This window comes from Chiloscyllium punctatum, chromosome 48 (assembly GCF_047496795.1).
Source record: "Chiloscyllium punctatum isolate Juve2018m chromosome 48, sChiPun1.3, whole genome shotgun sequence".
Taxonomy (NCBI): domain Eukaryota; kingdom Metazoa; phylum Chordata; class Chondrichthyes; order Orectolobiformes; family Hemiscylliidae; genus Chiloscyllium; species Chiloscyllium punctatum.
In genome coordinates, this window is record NC_092786.1 from 24207523 (window position 1) to 24220661 (window position 13139).

A 13139-nucleotide genomic window follows, 5' to 3' on the forward strand; every position below is an offset into this window, starting at 1 on the left:
TGAACCCTTTCAAGTTCCACAACATATTTCCGATAGGAAGGAAACCAGAATTGCACACAATATTCCAACAGTGGCCGAACCAATGTCCTGTACAGCCGCAGCATGACCTCCCAACCCCTGTACTCAATACCCTGACCAATAAAAAAAAGCATACCAAACGCCTTCTTCACTATCCTACCTACCTGCGACTCCACTTTCAAGGAGCTATGAACCTGCACTCCAAGGTCTCTATGTTCAGCAACACTCCCGAGGACATTACCATTAAATGTATAATTCCTACAAAGATTTGCTTTCCCAAAATGCAGCACCTCGCATTTATCTGAATTAAACTCCATCTGCCACTCCTCAGCTCATTGGCCCATCTGGTCCAGATCCTGTTGTTATCTGAGGTAACCCTCTTTGCTGTCCACGACACCTCCAATTTTGGTGCCAGCTGCAAACTTACTAACTGTACCTCTTATGCTCGCATCCAAATCATTTATGTAAATGACAAAAAAGTAGAGGACCCAGCACTGATCGTTGTGGCACTCCACTGGTCACAGGCCTCCAGTCTGAAAAACAACCCTCCACCACCACCGTCTGTCTTCGACCTTTGAGCCAGTTCTGTAGCCAAATGGCTAGTTCTCCCTGTATTCCATGAGATCTAATCAGTTTGTATAAATTAAAACAACTTTAATTTCCTATTTCTTATAGTCTTTTGGTAATTCATACTTATTGCAATCATGCAATAAAAGACATCATGTTGTTAAGACAATTTCCTGTTCTTCAGACTAACCAACACTTCCTCTGACTCAGTATAGAATGGAGGAACCCATCAGGGCCTATTTAACCTGATTAATGTTTACTTCAGAAGGATAGAAAGGAGAATTGATAGCTGCACTCTACCCTAACTACCATCTGATAGTGATTAGTTCCATGACACATATGCTAAAAACAAATGAGAACAATCTAAAGTCTAAGGTGGAAGAATACTAATTACAATTAACTGAGAAGGGATCTATACAGAGTAAATTGGAAACAAAAACAAATAGGAAAAATGTCATGGAGTCATGGGCGATTTTAACAAATAGATGCTTTTGGGTTTTGGGATGATAAGGGAGATAGAGAAAAATGATTAAATGTAAGAAAACAAATAGATGATGCACATCAGGTGAACTCTTCAACAGAGATCCAGGAATTGAGAGGAAAGTAGAATAGAGAAATAAGGCTGGCAAAGAAAATATGAGAATAGAATAACAGTCAATATAAAATGTCAAATACAGAAACTCAGCAGGTGTGTTTTTTTTTTGTTTTTCAGTGACAGCAGCAACTCAAAGGGTGGGAGCTTGGACCAGAGGCCTGCTGGGAGTGGTCAGTCACTGATTTGAGCTTTTATATTTGAAATCAGAGAGCAGAGGTTTCTGGGAAAGGAGGGACTTCTTCTTTTAATTTCCGTCCAGTTATGTAAGTCAGTGTTTTCTAAACCCGAGACCTTATCTTTGTAGGGCCTCCCATCTAACTACATCAGGTAAGCGTGTCTTCTTTTTTACTTTGTGATAAGGGGACTAGCAGGGATGGCAGTGCAGGGAGAGGAATGTTCCTCCTGCATGATGTTTGAGGTGAGGGACTCCATTAGTGTCCCATCCAAGTACATCTGCAGGAAGTGAACCCAACTCTTGATCCTCCAAGACCTTAGGGAACTGGAGTGGGAGCTGGATAAACTTCGGATCATTCAGGAGGCAGAGGCTGGTGATAGATAAGAGTTACAGGGAGGTAGTTACTCCTAGGCATGAAGAAAGCTGTGTAACTGTTCAAGGGGTAAAAGCAGTCAGTGGAGGGAATCTCCTTTGGTCATTCCCCTGAAAAACATGTATATCATTTTGGATACTGTTGGGGGGCGGGGGGGGGGGGGGGGGGGGGGGGGGGAGACTTACCAGGGATATGCAGTAAAGCCCAGGTCTCTCGCACAGAGTCTGTCCCTGTTGCACAGAAGGGAAGGAGGGAGAGGAGGAGAGTGTTAGTCATTGGGGACTCAATAGTTAGAGGGTCAGATAGAAGTTTGTTGGGAACGAACAAGACTCACGGTTGGTGTGTTGCCTCCCAGGTGCCAGGGTCCGTGATATCTCGGATCGTTTCTTTGGGGTCCTGAAGGGAGAGGGTGACCAGTCTCAAGTCGTGGTCCATGTAGGTACAGCGATATAGGTAGAAAGAGGGATAGGGATGTAAGGCAGGATTTCAGGGAGCTAGGGTGGAAGCTGAGAGCTTGAACAAAGAGTTGTTATCTCTGGTTTGTTACACATGCCACATGATAGCGAGGCGAGGACCAGGGAGTGATATCAGCTGCAAGGATGGTGCAGAAGGCAGGGTTTCAGGTACTTGAATAATTGGGGCTCATTCTGGGGAAGGTGGGACCTGTACAAACAGGACGGTCTTCAATTGAACCAGAGGGGTACTCATATCCTGGGTGGGAAATTTGCTGGTGCTATTCAGGTGGGTTTAAATTAGCTCAGCAGGGGGATGGGAGCCTGAGGTGTAGCTGCAGTGCACAGGAGGATGAGAGTAGGGAGGACATGGACAGGATTTCACGGTCACAGGAAATGTGCTGACAAACAGCAAGCTGGTTTGAAGTGTGTCTACTTCAACACCAGAAGTATCCAAAATAAAGTAGGTGAGCTTGCAGCATGGATAGGTACCTGGGACTTCGATGTTGTGGCCATTTTGGAGACATGGATAGAGCAGGGTGAGGAATGGATGTTGCAGGTTCCAGGGCTTAGATCTTTCATTAAGAACAGGAGAGATGGTAAAAGAGTGGGAGGTGTGGCCTTGTTAGTCAAGGATAGTATAATGATGGCTGAAATAACTTTTGATGAGGACTCGTCTACTGAGGTAGTGTGGGCTGAGGTTCGAAACAGGAGAGGAGAGATCACACTGCTGGGAGTCTTTTATGGGCCTCCGCAGAGTTCGAGGGAGGTGAAAGAGAGGATTGGCAAAATGATTCTGGTTAGGAGTGAAAGGAATAGGGTGGTCCCCAACATTGACTGGAAATGCTATAACTCTAGTACATCGGATGGACAGTTCTTGTCCAATGTGTACAAGAGGGTTTCCTGACACAGTATGTCGAAGGGCTGACAAGAGGGGAGGCCATACTGGATCTAGTGCTTGGTAATGAACCAGGCCAGATGTTTGATTTAGTTGTAGGTGAGCACTTTGGAGAGAGTGAGCATAATGCGATGGAAAGGGATAGGTACATGCCACAGGTCAAGAGTTATTGATGGGGCAAGGGCAATTACTAAAGAACAGGGTAGCAAAATGCAGGGGATGCAGACAATGGAAATGTTGAGCTGGTTTAAGGAACAGATATTGCGTGTCCTTTATAGGTATGTCCCTGTCAGACAGGGAGGAAGTGATAAGGTCAGGGAACCGTGGTTTACTACAGAAATTGCATCTCTTGTTAAGCAGATGAGGGAGGCTTACATGTCGATGAGGCAAGATGGTTCAGATGAGGCGATAGAGAGTTACAGATCAGCTAGGAAGGATTTAAAAAGAAAGTTAAAAAGAGCAAAGAGAGGACACAAGCAGTTTTTAGCAAATAAAATAAAGGAGAACCCTAAAGCTTTCTACAGGTATGTGAGGAATAAAAGGATGACTAGGATAGAAATAGGGCCAGTCAAAGACAGAAGTGGGAAGTTGAGTGTGGACCCTGTGGAGATCGGAGAGGTGCGAAACGAACATTTCTCATCAGTTTTCACTCAGGAAAAGGAGAATATTGTGGAGGAGAAGAATGAGGTACGAGATATTAGACTAGAAAGGATCAAGGTTAGTTAGACCAGGTATTATCAATTCTAGAAGGAGTGAAAGTAGACAAGTTCCCTGGGCCGGATGGGATTTATCCGAGAGTTCTCTGGGAAGCTAGGGAGGAGATAGCAGGGCCTTTGGCTTTGATATTTGAGCTGTCATTGTCTACAGGTTTAGCACCAGAGGATTGCAAATGTTGTATGCCTGTTCAAGAAGGGCAATAGAGATGACCCAGGTAATTATAGACCAGTGAGCCTTACTTCTGTTGTAGGAAAGGTTTTGGAAAGGGTTATAAGATGATTTATAATCATCTAGCAAGCAACAATTTGATTTCAGATAATCAACATGATTTCGTCAAGGGCAGGTCGTGCCTCACAAACCTCATTGAGTTTTTTCAGAAGGTGACCAAGCATGTAGATGAGGGTAGGGCAGTTGACATGGTATACATGGACTTCAGTAAAGCCTTTGATGGTTGCACATGGTAGGTGTTGGAGAAAATGCAGAGGCATGAGATTGAGGGTGATTTAGCAGTTTGGATTAGAAACTGGATTTCTGTAAGAAGGCAGCGAGTGGTGGTTGATGGAAAATATTCAGCCTGGAGTCCGGTTACTAGTGGTGTCCCACAAGGATCTGTTTTGGGACCACTGCTGTTTGTCATTTTTATAAATGAGCTAGACACAGGCACAGGTGGATGGATTAGTAAATTTGCAGATGACACTAAAGTCGGTGGAGTAGTGGACAGTGTGGAAGAATGTTACAGGTTACAGGGGGACTTGGATAAACTGCAGAATTGGGCTGAGAGGTGGTAAATGGAGTTCAATGCAGCTAAATGTAAGATGATGCACTTTAGGAAGAATAACAGGAAGGCAGAGTACTGGGTCAATGGAAAGATTCTTGGTTGTGTGGCTGTGCAGAGGGATCTTGGAGTTTATGTACATAGATCCCTGAAAGTTGCCACCCAGGTGGATAGTGCTGTTAAGAAGGCATACGGTGTGTTAAGTTTCATAGGTAGAGGGATTGAGTTCCAGAGCTGCAATATCATGCTTCACCTATACAAAATGCTAGTCTGGCCACACTTGGAATGTTGTGTACAGTTCTGGTCGCCATATTTCGGGAAGGATGTAGAAGCATTGGAAAAGGTGCAGAGGAGATTTACCAGGATGTTGCCTGGTCTGGAGAGACAGTCTTATGAGGAAAGGTTGAGAGACCTGGGTCTGTTCTCATTGGAAAGAAGAAGGCTAAGAGGGGATTTGATAGAGACATACAAGATGATCAGAGGATTAGATAGGGGACAGTGAAAGTCTTTTTCCTAGGATGATGAGGTCAGCTTGTACGAGGGGGCATAACTACAAATTGAGGGGTGATAGATTTAAGACAGAGGTCAGAGACAGGTTCTTTACTCAGAGAGTGGTAAGGGCATGGAATTCCCTACCTGCCAATGTAGTTAACTCAGCCACATTCGGGAGATTTAAACAGTCCTTGGATAAACACTTGGGTGATAATGGGATTGTGTAGAGGGACGAGCTGAGAATAGTTCACAGATCGACGCAACATCGAGGGCCGAAGGGCCTGTTCTGCACTGTATTGTTCTATGTTCTATCTGTGGAGAGATGACAGAGTCAGCACTTAAAGTCTAGTGACCTGTGTTCAGAACTGATAGCAGCTAAGAAAAAGTGGTAGCAATTTTTGAGAACATTTGTAGCTCAGGTTGATGGTAAGTCTGTAAGTTAGCTCATTGAGTTTGAAGGTTTGTTTTCAGATGTTTCGTCACCATACTAGGTAACATCATCAGTGAGAGTCTCCGGTGAGCGCTGGTGTTATGTCCTGTCTCTCTATTTATAGGTCTTGGTTTGTGTCATTCCCGGTTCTTTTTTCAAGGGAAGGTAGATCGGATCGAAAGTGATGTGTTTAGTGATGGAGTTCTGGTTAGAATGCCATACCTCTAAAAATTCTCATGCTTGTCTTTGTTTTGCCTGTCCAAGGATGTGTGTGTTGTCCCAGTCAAAGTGGTGTCCTTCTTTGTCTGTATGTATAGAAACTACTGATGGGGGGTCATGTCTTTTGCTGGTCAGTTGGTGTTCATTTATCCTGGTGGCAAGTTTCCTGCTAGTTTGTCCAATGTAGTGTTTTTCACATTTCTTGCATGGTATCATCTTTCACAAGAGCTGTAAAAACCCTGCACGTTTACCTTGAGAGAATCCTGGACCAGAACTCTCAAGTTTCTTTGCACTTCAGACATCTGAATTTTCTCCCCATTTAGAAACTAGTCCATGCCTCTATTCTTCTTACCAAAGTGCATGACCTCACACTTTCCCACATTATACTCCATTTGCCACTTCTTTGTCCACTCTCCTAACCTGTCTAAATCCTTCTGCAGCCTCCTCACCTCCTCAATACTACTCGTCCTTCTACCTATCTTTGTATCACCTGCAAACCTAGTCAGAATGCCCTCAGTTTCTTCATCGAGATGGTTAATGTGTAAAGTGAAAAGTTGTCCCAATACTGAGCCTTGGTGAGAAGAATGCTGAGAGGAGATTTGATAAATGTTTTCAAAGTCATGAGCAGCTTGGACAGAGTGGACAGGGAGAAGCTGTCCCTGCTTGTAACAGAAAAAAGAATGAAATGGCATAGATTTGAAACACTTGCAAATGAAGCAAGGGAGATGTGAGAAAAAACTGTCACAGAGTAAGTAGTTAGGATATGGAATGCACTGTTTAGAAATGTGGTGGAGGCAGGTTAAATTGAGACATTCAAGACGGGCATTGGTTAGATGTTTGGATATAAATGGTGTGCTGGGATATGGGGGAAAAGCATGAAATTAACACTAGGTAACAGAACATGATGGGCCGAATACCCTCTTCACATTCTGTAACAATTCTGTGGATAGAAAAATGGCGGATATAAGGGTAGTTCTGTATGTTATCACACACGAATGGTACATTGTTGGAAGGAGAAAATGCATAGTGATATAGTTTGGCTGGAGATTTTTAATTCAGCCAAATAAAGTCACTCAATTTGTTATTGAACATCAATTCCTAATTTGAGGAAGGACAAAATACTTCCTGAAGCAATAGAGAAAACAAAGAGGCAATTGTTGTGGAAATTAAATTGACTCGATTCAGCTATTAGCAAGAGCAACCAAAAAGCTTTATTAATTTTTTTTAACCTCTGCATTGCAGAGGGACCACATGCATTTGACAAAAATGTCTTGTGCAAGGGCCCTGAACATAATTCAGGTTTTCGTCTTATACTGTTTCTTATCACGCTCTCAAGGGAAAAGACTGTGAAGATTTGAGTTGTTATTCTTTTCATTCCCTTGTTGTGGACGTACTGTTCTTATATTTTTCTCTTGTTGAATGTTTACAAAGTTCCGCAGAGACAAGCGGTCCCTCAACAGCAGACTTCAGCAAAGTTGCAAAGTGTCAGAAAGTTTTAAATTTAGTAAAGCATTGTCTTTCAGATTTCAGAGTAAATGGATTTCAGAGTAAATGTTAATTTTGTTAATTTTCCATTACATTTTCCCCCTTTTTGTCATTTTATGACAACCAGGACAACAAAAAATAGTGCCAGACTAAAAAATAATTTTACAGAGCCAGATAGCTAAAAATCAGCGATCTTAAGAGCTTTCTGTTTTGTAAGGAGCATTTTAAATGGTTCCAGCCACCTCTTCGCTTTCCAGTTTTTCCTCCTAAAGTCTTTCACCATTATCCAATCTCCAGGTTCTAGATCGTGCAGCTTCCCTCCTGCTGGTTGGGGTAGTGCTGCTTTCACTTGATTCTGTTGTGGTTCTGTTCGCTGAGCTGGGAATTTGTGTTGCAAACGTTTCGTCCCCTGTCTAGGTGACATCGTCAGTGCTTGGGAGCCCCCTGTGAAGCGCTTCTGTGATGTTTCCTCCAGCATTTATAGTGGCCTGTCTCTGCCGCTTCTGGTTGTCAGTTCCAGCTGTCCGTTGCAGTGGTCGGTATATTGGGTCCAGGTTGATGTGTTTGTTGATAGAATCTGTGGATGAGTGCCATGCCTCTAGGAATTCCTTGGCTGTTCTCTGTTTGGCTTGCCTTATAATGGTAGTGTTGTCCCAGTCAAATTCACGTTGCTTGTCATCTGCGTGTGTGGCTACTAAGGATAGCTGGTCCTGTCGTTTCGTGGCTAGTTAGTGTTCATGGATGCGGATCGTTAACTGTCTTCCTGTTTGTCCTATGTAGTGTTTTGTGCAGTCCTTGCATGGGATTTTGTACACTATATTAGTTTTGCTCATGCTGGGTATCGGGCCCTTCGTTCTGGTGAGTTGTTGTCTGAGAGTGGCTGTTGGTTTGTGTGCTGTTATGAGTCCTAGTGGTCGCAGTAGTCTGGCTGTCAGTTCGGAAATGCTCCTGATGTATGGTAGTGTGGCTAGTCCTTTGGGTTGCAGCATGTCCTCGTTCCGTTGTCTTTCCCTTAGGCATCTGTTGAAGAAGTTGCGCGGGTATCCGTTTTTGGCGAATACATTGTATAGGTGTTTTTCTTCCTCTTTTTGCAGTTCTGGTGTGCTGCAGTGTGTTGTGGCCCTTTTGAATAGTGTCTTGATGCAACTTCGTTTGTGTGTGTTGGGGTGGTTACTTTCATAGTTCAGGACTTGGTCTGTGTGTGTGGCTTTCCTGTATACCTTTGTGGTTAATTCTCCGTTCGGTGTTCTCCGGTGTGTAATGCAAAGGTTAGAACAAACGGTTAGAACAAACAGCAAATTCAACCCAAACTCTGGGTCAGATATGTGGATGAGACCTTTGTAATCATTAAAACACAGAAATAGAGAACACACACCGGATCATCAACGCCACACTCACAGGAATCCGATTCACGAGAGAGGAAGAAAAGGACAACCAACTCCCATTCCTAGACGTGATGGTACAGAGAACACCTAACGGAGAATTCACCACAAAGGTATACAGGAAAGCCACACACACAGGCCAAGTCCTGAACTATGAAAGCAACCACCCCAACACACACAAAATAAGTTACATCAAGACACTATTCAAGAAGGCCACAACACACTGCACTGCAGACAAGGACTGCACAAAACACTACATAGGACAAACAGGAAGACAGCTAACGATCCGCATCCATGAACACTAACTAGCCACGAAACGACAGGACCAGCTATCCTTAGTAGCCACACATGCAGATGACAAGCAACATGAATTTGACTGGGACAACACTACCATTATAGGACAAGCGAAACAGAGAACAGCCAAGGAATTCCTAGAGGCATGGCACTCATCCACAGATTCTATCAACAAACACATCGACCTGGACCCAATATACCGGCCACTGCAGCGGACAGCCGGAACTGACAACCGGAAGCGGCAGAGACAGGCCACTATAAATGCTGGAGGAAACATCACAGAAGCGCTTCACAGGAGTCTCCCAAGTACAGAGGATGTCACCTAGACAGGGGACGAAACGTTTGCAACACAAATTCCCAGCTCGGCGAACAGAACCACAACAACGAGCACCCGAGCTACAAATCTTCTCCCAAACTTTGTTCACTTGATTCTGTATTTGAGACAAACGTGCAGAGAGTTTTATGCAGTAACACAACATCTCATCCTCACAGTGGCCTGTTATTTGTCTTACCCTAGGTCTTGGGTCAATTCCTGTATTGGGCGGCCTACCAAACAAACTTTCAAACGGGCCAAGATTAGCTCTTCCTCTCCTCCTAGATCTCATACACTATAGCACAATTGGAAGTGCCTTTGTCTATGCTACCCCTAGATCCTCACAACATTTTGTCAATTTATTTTTTAAGGTATAATTTTCTCTTTCCACTGCCCCACCACTCGCTGGGTGATAAGCACAATGTTGTCTCATGTTTATTCCCAAATAATCACTGATGTCCCATTGTCACTACTAAGCCTTTCAGGGATGCCCCTGTATCTACCAGAAAAGGTAACTGGGGTACCTTCCACATATAACATAGAGATAGGCATTGACTTATACATATCATCATTGTACTGAACATATGGTCCACGCTGTGCAATCTCAGCGCTCAATTTAGGGGTGGGACTTGTTTCATTGCCTGTAAGGTTAGTAGAATAGATTAGCATAAGCGAGTCTTCATTGACAAGCATAAGGGAAAGAGGCTGACCTGCATCTTGTGGGCTGTCCACCTCCACTCAGCCTTCCCCTATCAGTCACCCTGCTGTCCAGCCTCCAGGGCCAGTTGAGGCTGTCTGTGCAGGCACTGCCTCGTCCAGTAGGCCATTGCTCCGCAAACAGAGCACCCGCCAGATCTACCTCTGCCATCGCCTCTTCCGCCCTCTTTTCCTGCAGCACCTCCCTCTAACGGCTGGGCATTTGCATCAAAATAAGCTGAGCTTTATGTGCTTTCTGTTCCACCTTCAATTTCCCTTTATCCTTCTCTTGGGTAAGCAATTTTTCAGCATGTATCGCATGCTGTTCTATCAAGTTGAGCTTTCCCATGTCCCAGGTAATACATGTGTCTTTTACCTTTTTCGCTGTTTCATCTTTCATTCCATTGATGAAGCTGTTCCTCAGGTGTGCTTCATACGGCATGATTTCTGCTGCCGTGATGTCTTCAGGTAGTCTCAGTCCACTATGGACATTATGGACTTCAGTGAAGCGTGTAAGGTACTGGGACACTGTCTCACCTTCCCGTTGTTTACACATTGCTATTTTGGTCATGTCCATTCGCATTGGAAATGCCTCCCTACAGGCGGTTGCCAGCACTGCAGCAAAAGCATTAAAGTCTCTGTTCTCTTCCACTAGCGGGCTGCTCTGGCATGGACGTTTGCAGCTGGCCATTTATACTTCTCTTGGGCTTCTTGTTTCAATCTGTTGCGGGTACGAGATGCTACCGGTGATCCAGCAGACCCTGAGGCAGCGGCCGCTGACGTGGAACCTTCGCCAGGCGGATCTCGTAGGGAGGGCTGTAGGTTTCGGAGGGCAGTCATCAAGGTCAGGATCTGAAACAGACTTAAGACACTGTACAGCTTCGTTAGGTTGTTTGCCGCGCATGTGCACTGGTGTTTGTACACGTATTTGATCTATCTTTTACTTGAGATTTTCTTTCCCTGATATCAGCCTCAGCCTTCCACATGTTATAAGCACTCCAATTCACAGGTTCTATTTTTCTCTTGCATTTCTCCTCTCTCTCCTCCAACCTCAACCTCAATATTTCCAACTGTCTTTTACTAAAACTTCCTCCCTCCAGAAAACCACATTCCTTAATCCACAATTCTAACTGCTTTACAGACTCTGGGCCGTAATTATTTTGCATGTACTGTATTTTTGGTTGACTATTTCAAGTCCTCTGTGGACCCTCTTTTTGTTTGCTCTTGCTGGAGCCTATTTTCAGTGTTACTGGAAAAGTGTTCAACTCTCTCTCTCTCTCTCTCTCTCTCTCTCTCTCTCTCTCTCTCTCCGGTACCGTTATCTTTTCCCTTTTAGTTGCTTTTACCTCCGGAGGTCCCCCTTTGCATTGGGCACATCCGCCTCAATGCCTTGGTTTTCATAAACCAAGAAACCACGTACCCGGTATGTCATTGGCAAGTCCAATTCAGCCAATGGTGGCTCCAAGTCTAAAACCACCCTTAAACTTGCTGTCTCTCAAACACTGTAGAGACAGCAATCCCCTTCCCTTGGGTTTTGCTCAAATACCACGCGAGAGTTTACTGAACCCTTTTCCTGCTTCTTTTATTCTCTTCGAATGAGTCTCTATACAGGATTACTTAAGCCATGACTCTTATCCCAACTCTATTCGATTCGATCTCCCTGCGCTGGGGCGATCCACAGATTCACAGCCCTCTCATGCAAAGGGGCCAATTCAGCGCTCGAGATGAAGTGAAAGACCTTCAAGGCACTGGCGCCTGCACCTCCTGGGAATCCTCAGAATCTCACCCAGTTGCGGGGTGCCGGGACGAACCCCCATGTTTACTGTCATGGAAATTAAATTGACTTGACTCAACGATTAGCAAGAACAACCAAAAAGCTTTATTAATTTTTTTTTAACCTCTGCATTGCAGAGGGACCACATGCACTTGACAAAAATGCCTTGTGCAAGGGCATTGAGCATATTTCGGATATTCGTCTTATACTGTTTCTTATCACACTATCAAGGGAAAAGACTGTGAAGATTTGAGTTGTTATTCTTTTCATTCCCTTGTTGTGGACGTACTGTTCTTATATTTTTCTCTTGTTGAATGTTTACAAATTTCCGCAGAGACAAGAGACTTCAGCAAAGTTGCAAAGTGTCAGAAAGTTTTAAATTTAGTAAAGCATTGTCTTTCAGGTTTCAGAGTAAATGGATTTCAGAGTAAATGTTAATTTTGTTAATTTTCCATTTCAGCAGTATAATTGGGAGATTTTAATCTGCCAAATTTTAAACAGGACGTGAATAAAAATCAAAAATTAGTAAATGGATAGCGTGAAAACTCATGACCAAACAAGTCATCAAGGTTCGGGAAAGTACAGAGAAACTACAGAAAAGGACATCTCTCATTATCAAGGCAAAGTTAAACTGAACATTCAAATAGCATCATACACATGGTTCATTGAGAAAATCAGAAGTGAAAAGAGGAAGAAAAATTGGTGCCAAAAACCCAGCAGGAAGTAACAGGTAGGAGAGGACATGCTCTTGGTTTACAACAGAAATTTCAGAAGTACATCAAAAGTGTCATTAAAAGGAAGTAGAAATTAATAAACTGCAGATGCTATACAACGTGAAATATTTCTCTGCTGATGTAATATTATGAAGGCAGTCGGGGAAGGAGTGAGAACCTTGAAGAATGCCAAAGGAAATGAGGTTGAAGATCAGTTAATTGGATTGTTTAACGCAGATTTATTTGAACTTATGAAAACAGAAAGCAACTGTCTCCTGGAGGCAGGATTGATGATTGTGATGAATCTAGGCTTAAACCCACGATTTCTAGCCAAGCTAAGAGGATGGCTCAGAGCAACCCTATTCCTGATCGTATTTGATAAAGGAATATATATAACATTTGAGCGGAGTTAAGAGCTGGCGAATTAACAGATACAGATTTAGTATGAAATCACGCTGACATAGTTTGCACAAAAAAGTGGACAAATTTCAACCAGACAGCGAAAGACCGACCAGAGTAACACACCAATACTTTGTAAAATATTGTAATTTTGCTATTTGAATGTTCAGGGGCAGCACAGTGGCTCAGTGGTTAGCACTGCTGCCTCACAGCTCCAGGGTCCCAGGTTCGATTCCAGCTCGGGAGACTGTCTGTGTGGAGTTTGCACATTCTTCCCGTGTCTGCGTGGATTTCCTCTGGGTGCTCCGTTTTCCTCCCACAGTCCAAAGATGTGCAAGTGAGGTGAATTGGCCACGCTAAATTGCCTATAGT

General features: G+C 43.8%; 1 protein-coding gene across 7 annotated transcripts in view; it reads left to right on the forward strand.

Moving 5' to 3' along the window:
- The window catches only part of LOC140468838 (bcl-2-related protein A1-like), a 55199-nt gene that overhangs the window by 30083 nt on the left and 11977 nt on the right, over positions 1-13139 (forward strand). Inside the window, exons 2-4 of one of the 7 annotated variants that reach the window (XM_072564874.1) lie at positions 1298-1350; positions 10537-10725; positions 12116-12385. The exons of 2 other annotated variants lie outside the window; for them this stretch is intronic. The gene's annotated coding sequence lies outside the window, so the exon portion shown is untranslated. Of the gene's footprint in view, positions 1-1297; positions 1351-1370; positions 1508-10536; positions 10726-12115; positions 12386-13139 lie in introns of those variants that run through there. 4 more of the 7 variants (XM_072564875.1, XM_072564877.1, XM_072564878.1 and 1 more) reach the window with 4 other exon arrangements.